This window comes from Hippocampus comes, unplaced genomic scaffold, assembly GCF_001891065.2.
Source record: "Hippocampus comes isolate QL1 unplaced genomic scaffold, H_comes_QL1_v1.1 scaffold18, whole genome shotgun sequence".
Classification (NCBI taxonomy): Eukaryota; Metazoa; Chordata; class Actinopteri; order Syngnathiformes; family Syngnathidae; genus Hippocampus; species Hippocampus comes.
Genome location: NW_017805014.1, coordinates 5374 through 13158, shown reverse-complemented (window position 1 = coordinate 13158; position 7785 = coordinate 5374). Strand labels below are relative to the sequence as shown.

At 48.6% G+C, this 7785-nt stretch overlaps 1 protein-coding gene across 2 annotated transcripts in view; it reads right to left on the bottom strand.

The window, feature by feature from the left end:
• The window catches only part of kirrel1a (kirre like nephrin family adhesion molecule 1a), a 24130-nt gene that overhangs the window by 13206 nt on the left and 3139 nt on the right, over positions 1–7785 (bottom strand). The gene's annotated exons all lie outside the window — the stretch shown is intronic.

The window sequence follows — 7785 nt, the reverse complement described above, 5'->3', positions numbered from 1 at the left end:
ATAGACGGTTGGTCCTACACAGGGAGAGAGAGAGGGGGACTGAGAGAGAGAGGAAGAAAAAAAAGAAGAGAGAGAGAGAGAGAGAGAGAGAGAGACGCCATTGTGTGTCTCTCTTTCTGATGACAAGTTGTAATTAGCTGTCCCTCCGAGACAGCCCTCCCGCACAGTGTGGAGAGCGCGCATCCCGTTATTATTGACTCATTACTCTGTGTGCAATCCGATGCCGTGTGAAAATTGGGCTTTTCTCATGTTTTCTTGGATTCTCGACTCTTTTGGTGAAATCAGTTGGAGTGTCCAGATTGTATTGGAAGCCATTAAAATGTGCAACTGTACCTATTGGGTCCTCCCCCGCTGCTGTCTGATATTGAGCAGCCCTACAGTACAGTACATTAGCCCCTCCCTCATAATATATATATAAGAAAATGTGTGTGTGTGCGTGTGTGCGTGTGTGTCTGTGCGTGTGAGAAACGTTTTCAGCCACAACGCCTTCTATTTCCGTGTTCCTCCGCCTTGCTGGTTGGAAGGGGGTTCGAGTCGCACTGTCACAATTCGTTTATCACATTAAATATCAGCCCTCCGGCACTTTCTCTCTCCCTCCTTCAGTCGCTCTTGTCGCCTCCCACTGTTGGCGTTTCACTCTATTTGAACGCCCAACCAAATTCTCCTCTCCCCCTCCCCGCTCCCTCCTTCTCTTCTCTCCGGCCCATTCCCTCACACGTTTCCCTCCGAGGCCTTCGAGCGCTTTTGTGAAGGCTGCCATCCCGCCTCTCACTTTTGACTATTTTTTAACCCACCGCCATATGCCTCACTCGACCGCAGTCATGACCCTCAGTCCTTATTCATCCTCGTCCGATCTGCTATTGCATATTCGAGCAGACTGGGCGTGATTTGCCGAGGTACATTATGCCCACTAATGCAAAAGAAGTCAGTCGTGCAAAAAAAAAAAAAAAGAGAGAGAGAGAGAAAGAATCCCGCAGCAATCACAACAATAGCTTCTGACAGTGCTGCACATTAATATTCTGAAGATAAAGAAGATGTGCGAGGCTACACGGAGAACCGAGAGGAGGGAATCAGATGCAGATGGGGCTCTGCGGCATGCATACCTCGAATAATTCAACACTGAGTCCAAAAAAAGAGAAATGAAAAAAAAAAAAGTGCAGCTGCTCATTTGCTCCTTGAAATCGATGAATGAGACACAAAAGGTTAGATTTGAAAGGTGGTCATGCAACTACAGCACGTATCACTAATGAGCAGCACGGGAAAAGCGACGTCTTTATTCAAAAAAAAAAAAAAAAAAGCACAAAAAGGCAATTCCACCCCCCCCCCCTTTTTTTAACGAAGCCGCAAAGTCGACGGCGGCCCGGGGCCAGGCAAATCCTCCCTTCAGCTACCTCGGCGAGGCCAGTTGGAGGTATTCCCTCAACAGTAAACCACAAATGTAATCCAAAGCGAAAGCGCCCTGACACAGGATGAACAATCTGCAGAGAAAATGACGGACTCATTGAAACATGTGCTCCTTTGCCTTCTGATTTGCATTTTATCCACTTAACACTTGTCATCGCCGCAGAGTGAGTATCTGTTTGTGTGTTTGGTTCAAGGTGCTAAAAGACAAAAAACAAAAAACCCAAAAAAACAAATAGAGGCGCACAGAGCGGTGCAAAGCCAATGTGTATTCTTTCACGATGTGGGTTATGCTGCAGTGACAAATTTAGAGTGTGTCCTGATTTCCTTGAGTCACTCGTCCCCAAGATACCACCGGAGCTCCCCGTCCACACAGAGAGGTCGCGCACAACTACAACCGTGACACACACACACACACACACACACACACACACACACACACACACACACACAAAAACAAGCCGTCGCTGCTCGCTGGCGAGCCACTTCCTGTGGACGCACGCAAACACGACCGCACTCGGGCCCAAACGTGTAATCAACACGTTGAGGCGGTTTGCCGCTCTTGCTGGATCAGTAAAAAAAAAAAAAAAAATGACAGAGGTTGCCCAAAATGATTTGCTTAGTTGTCAGGAAAACACAAACAAATCACATTTATTGGTTTGTATCTCAAATCATCTTTCCACATTTAAATGAATAGAAATGCCATAAATCTGTTCCGGAATCCCTTGAAAAAAAAAAAAAGAATATCAAGTGACAAATATAAAACATTATAATTGTATACGTCATAAAAAAGAATATTAGATTTAAAATGTAAAGAATTGATGGCTGTACAATGCCATCGGTTTTGGGTGTAAAAACTGAAGTGATTTTGGTTATTATTGTGAAAAAGGTGGAAAATGTCGAGATATCAGATCTCACTCATTCACTGCCATTGACGGCTACAAATGTAAAGACATTTCCTTTAATGAGACGTTTTTGTTGTCATGACTGTATTATTTTTGTCCGAACCTGTAGTTGTACGACAAATGTAAAATGAGCAAGAAACGGAAGAAACAATAAACAAATTGTCAGAATGCCAGAGTATTATTAGTCGTTCTTCACAGAGGATAGAGAATATGTCAATTTTTACTTGCAAGTCAAAGCATAAATTCATCTGAACTACGGCTTGCGTGTTGAAAATTTTGTGACACTCTGATCCCAAAGCAAGACTATGCATTTTTAAAAATTTTTTGGTGGCATTTTCATTTGACGGTAAAAATGTGTCTTAGGAAAAATATCTTTGAGTTTGTCGGTCCCATTCGTCTTCGACGTAAGCATCATTTTGACACCAGCCACAGCTTGTCAAATCAACCCGACCCAACGCCAGCACGCCATCGCCAGGTGACTCACATTCGCGAGACGCCACGGGCGGTTTGGCCGCCGAGCGCCTTTCGCACCACCGTGCGGCGCGAGAACAGCGAGACGGCGGCGCGTCCGTTGGTGCCTGAAAACTAACGAGAGGGTACAGCAGATGCATGCAAAGACATCTGGAGCTATTTTTAGCCCAGCGTGCTCTCGATTTGCCCCCGCGTACCCCCGACGCTATGCTGCAAATGTCAACGCCGCCTTGATTTCAGCCTTTCTCTCCCGGCTTGCGTCACCTCTCTCTCCATAAGAGTCAAACTGCCGCTCGCGTGAATTCCTACGCAGCCGTCGCATCCTCTTTGTCTCTGGCCGCCTCCCCGCTATCGTCCAACCAAGTGCCCCCCCTGCCTGTCTCTCGCTTGCACCTCCCCATCCAATCACGCGCCTTGGCTGGATTACAGGCTCGGGTCACCATAGCAACAGATGACGTTGGATAATTAGCAGGGCAAAAAAACTTTTGCGCACCGGTGTGTTCACGAGCACATCTGGTGGTCTGGCGAAACACTCCGAATGTGTCTTTGGGAGGAATATCCAACGACACTCGGCCCTCGCTCCGATCTCCCCCCCCCCCCCCCCCCCCAAAGCCATAAATCGATTCTGTGATCTGCCCGATTCGGTGCAGCCGCGGTGTGCGGTGGCGCTGTGGGGAAGAGAGAACAAAGAGACGCGGAGGTCCGCAGACGGCGCCGTGGAGGAGGATGACATCATTGTTTGAGGACAAAAGTTGCATTGCTCCACGTCGGGCGCCGCGCGGTCAACCCTCGGTACGTACATGTTGATCAAAAGCGGCGCATCGTCAGCATGACAAGCCGATTGACACGGCGCGGAGCCGTCGCGAATCGTCACATGGTCCACGTGCGCAAATACATAAACAAAGCCGCTTGTTTTGGGGGTTCAGAAATGACTTAGGAACAGCCGTTAATTCCACTTCCAAATATTACTTCCCACAAAGAATGAACCGATTAATCGACTGATATCAATTAATTAATTAATCGGCCATTTTTTGCCAATTTTTATTCGTCTCGAAAGTTAAACATCCGCTTTATCATGACAAGTGTCGCGGGGCGTGCTGGAGCCTGTCCCAGCTGTCTTGAGGCAGTAGGCGGGGGACACCCTCAACCGGTTGCCAGCCAATCAGGGCACACGCAGACGAACCACCAGCCATGCTCACGCTCACGCTGAGGGACAATTTCGAGTGCTCAATCACCTGCCATGCATGTTTTTGGAATGTAGGAGGAAACCGGAATACCCAGAGAAAACCCACGCAGGCCCGGGGAGAACATTCAAAATCCACACAGGAAGGCCGGAGCCAGGATCGAACTCACGACCTCGCCACTGTGAGGTCAACGCAGTAACCACTGGACCACCGGGCCGCCGTTGTTTTCGATCTGAAATGCGCAATTGTCTTTGTTTTATGTTAAATTTGCGAGTCAACTTCAACTGGGAGTGGCATTCAACAGTTTGAAGCCGCTCCTTTTTGGTGAATTGTTCTCGATTCGTAAAGTGGCTTAAATTCACTGCCACTACACACACCATACGAATCTCTAGTTTGCCCGAGCTACTCTCACATGATCGCAAAATTTTCTCTTGAAAATGTCCGGTTTTTGCTTCCAACATCTATCCGCCATGCATTTTCGGCCTCTGTTAATCCGTCTACGCTACGGGAACTCGACCACATGTTTCCTTAACAATATGGCCGCCCGCCTGGATGGCCATAATAACTCATCGCCATGGTGACGCTATATGGGGACATGATAATGGGGAGACTATGAAGTGGTGGTGGTGAGGTGGGGGGGGGGGCAGTGTTCAGTGAAAGGAGGCGACCTACTGTGCGCACTCACACTTAAAACACAAAAGTGACACTTGGGCTGCGTGCGTGTGTGTGTGTGTGTGTGTGTGTGTGTGTGTGTGTGGAATTTGCAGGGGGTGGGGGGCAAGTTTTGGACAAAGACAGTGTCTTTTTTTTTTTTGCCGCATTGTCCGCCTGCTCGCTTCTTTCCTCTGTCATCTTACTTCGCAGCCCTCCCCTTTACAAGCAGTCGGCAACCTCGCTCTCTCTCTATTTTTGTCACCTCCTCAATTCCCTTTTGATTGCCTTTTGTCCTCCAACCACCTTTGTGTTTCCACTACCTTGCCACTGTAACTGTAAACATGATCAAAATGGCTTGTGGACCTGCAAAGGGGAACGGGCATTTTAGTATCGTGACGCCATGTATGGTTCCCACCCACTCTTTAGGGCTCCTCTCATACGTGCATCTGAAGAGCGCTACAGTATGTGTGCGGGGTAAACCTCTGTAGCCGCTGTCGTTACCATGGCGACAGCCCGCGAGGACCACGGACACAATGATAGGAAGTGTGGCCATGGCAACTCCAGGATCACTGGAGGATAATATGATAATTTGGCGACAATGCATCTGACACATTACGGGCGAATGAATACGCCAGAGCTCAGGAGAAAGCCGGCCAGCCGCTGGTAATCCGTGAGCGCTTCGCAGCCAGCGTGGCTGGCGGCTGACAAAGACGACTCTGCGGTAACCAAGGGCGACCCCTGAGTAACAATGGCCGTTCTCTGGAAACGCTTAAACGAGGCAGACATATACGCAACGAAGCAGCGTGTCGCGCGGCCACGGTCGATATCATGGGGAATCGATCGCTTGCAGTGGTGGTTTGCGATTGATTTTGGGCAGCGAACCGTCCCTAAAGTCACTTTAAAGCTGGGGGGCACGACAATGGCACCCACAAGGAGCTCGTTGAGGTTGAATGACTAAAGATTTTTTTTGTCATGGAGTGCAGTGAAACTCCTCTACAACGAAACCGACATGGGCGAAAATACCCCCTAGTGTGAAAAAATGTTCATGCATGAAAGCCATTCCCACTTTTCTGCTCCTCCTATGACGAAAAGTCCCACTGTTCCATTATACGAAATCTTTTTCTCCGACATAAAATTTGCTACAGTGAAAAGTCCCCTGTTGTGAAAAATTTCTTGCTGCAAACATGATTTCGTTGTCGAGGAGTTTCACTGTACAATGTGGTGAAAGTCATCGTCTTCATACGGTTGCGTCCGTTCAAGAGTGTCAACGTAATCTGCTTGCGGATGAGGTTAGCGGTTAGCCTAGCGGTTAGTTCGGCTACTCCGACTGCCACTCGTCCCAACTCAACTCTACTCAACTTAATTTATCGAGCAGTTTCGTAACAACCACAGCGTGCTGGACGCAAAGTCAAAATCTGATATAAAAGCAAAGTCATGAAAACAAGTTAATAACAAATAACAGCAAACACAATAAAACACAGAACAACGTCACGTCTCACGCTGAGTTGAAAGCCGAAGAATAAAAAATATGTTTCAGGCGAATTTTAAAGATGGAGAGAGGGGGCTTGCATTCCAAAGTAAAAGTTTGATCCCTTCTGAGGCTCCGCCTAGTCATCGGTACCTCCAGTCGGACCCGAGGCGACGGGCTTTTTGTTATCATTATTAATTCACTCACAAATGATAGGACGCCATTTGAAAATGTAAGCGGATGCTTCGATTTACAGGAGGAATCAAGCGCTACTATTTGCTTTTCCTACCTGATATCATTGTTGATAATAATGTGTGTCCCTAACTGGCAGCCCCTTGCAATTAATCGGGAGCCAATAACTAGCATCCATTTGCAAAAGGTTGATGACCCCAGCTCTGAAGTCACTGGACCGTCACGCGACGTAAACATCAGCGAGTGACATCCCGTCGATAAATGATCTCTTCCAAGGTCCAATTTAATTGAATCCGGTGCAATCTCATTTCATTGGTATGTACTGTCACTAGTTGCAATGTCATCAGTCACGGGGCAGCCAATAAAAGCCCGAGGCCTCGACCTCTCCAACCTTTGGAGCGGAGCAGGAGCGTTCGTCTGGAGAGCCTTGCCAACATGGCCGCACAAGCCTCCTTCAAGGTGAGAGCCTCTTTGCAGATGGAAGTGGGCTCAAAGTCAAAGATTGAGCACGCCTCTACTCTCCACGTCTTGTGACGCCCGAGGAATTAAATTAGCGACACAAATTTAACTGACTGCGGCAAGAATCTGTCCAGAGGAGATTTTTTTTTGTTTGTTTGTTTGTTTTTGTGACCAGGACATAGACGATCAGGAACGGGGGGGGGTGAAAATTTGAATTAAGTAGAGGAGCAGTTAAGGCGACGGAAACAGTATGCGGGTTAGGCGCTTGGTAATCATCCAGTAACGTGATACTTTCGGGGTGACCAAAAAATTCGGAGGAAGTTACTTCCTGTTTGACGTTTCCCTCCAGAAACGGTTTCCCCGGATTCCGAACCACATCCATCACCTTTTGAGATGATCCGAGATCTGATTTTATTGTCGATCTAATTCCCCGCAGCCAGCGGCATCTGGAAGGCCTCCGTGAGGTCAACGTACTTCCGACATAGCGGGCGGTCTTTTCAACAAAACGGAGATGACTGGCATAACACGTAAAAGTAAATTAATTAGGAAGTTCGAGTCAAGGTAAATGCGACCTCCGGGGCATGATTCGGTCGGCCGGGGCCGCATCTGACAGGAGGGAATAAAAAGAAAAAAAAAAATAAAGCGTGTGCATGGCATCGTTTTAATGACCGCCGATGATGGGGAGCGCTCGCTCGTTATTAGTTGCGCAATCATCGAACGGCCCCCGCGGGCCGCTGCGATTCGCGGCGGCCCAGCGCGGAACTGATTTGGGTGGACGGCTGACCCGAATGTTATCGTCAAGGGAAGACGGATGGAGCGAGACAAATGCGCGACTCCCTCCCGCTCTTTAGCCCTCAACCCCCCCCTCCCTCCCTCCCCTCGTCCCTGGTGAGGAGCAGAAAGTGGGAGAGCGCCGAAATGAAGTGACATCATCAGTGTCAACCGCATTCCTGCGGAGGGAGGGGTGGGGGCGAAGAGAAGGAGAAGGAGACGAGGACGAGGGAGAACAACTTTTGAGGTTACGAGGCCGTTAGCCCCCCCCGCCCCCCTA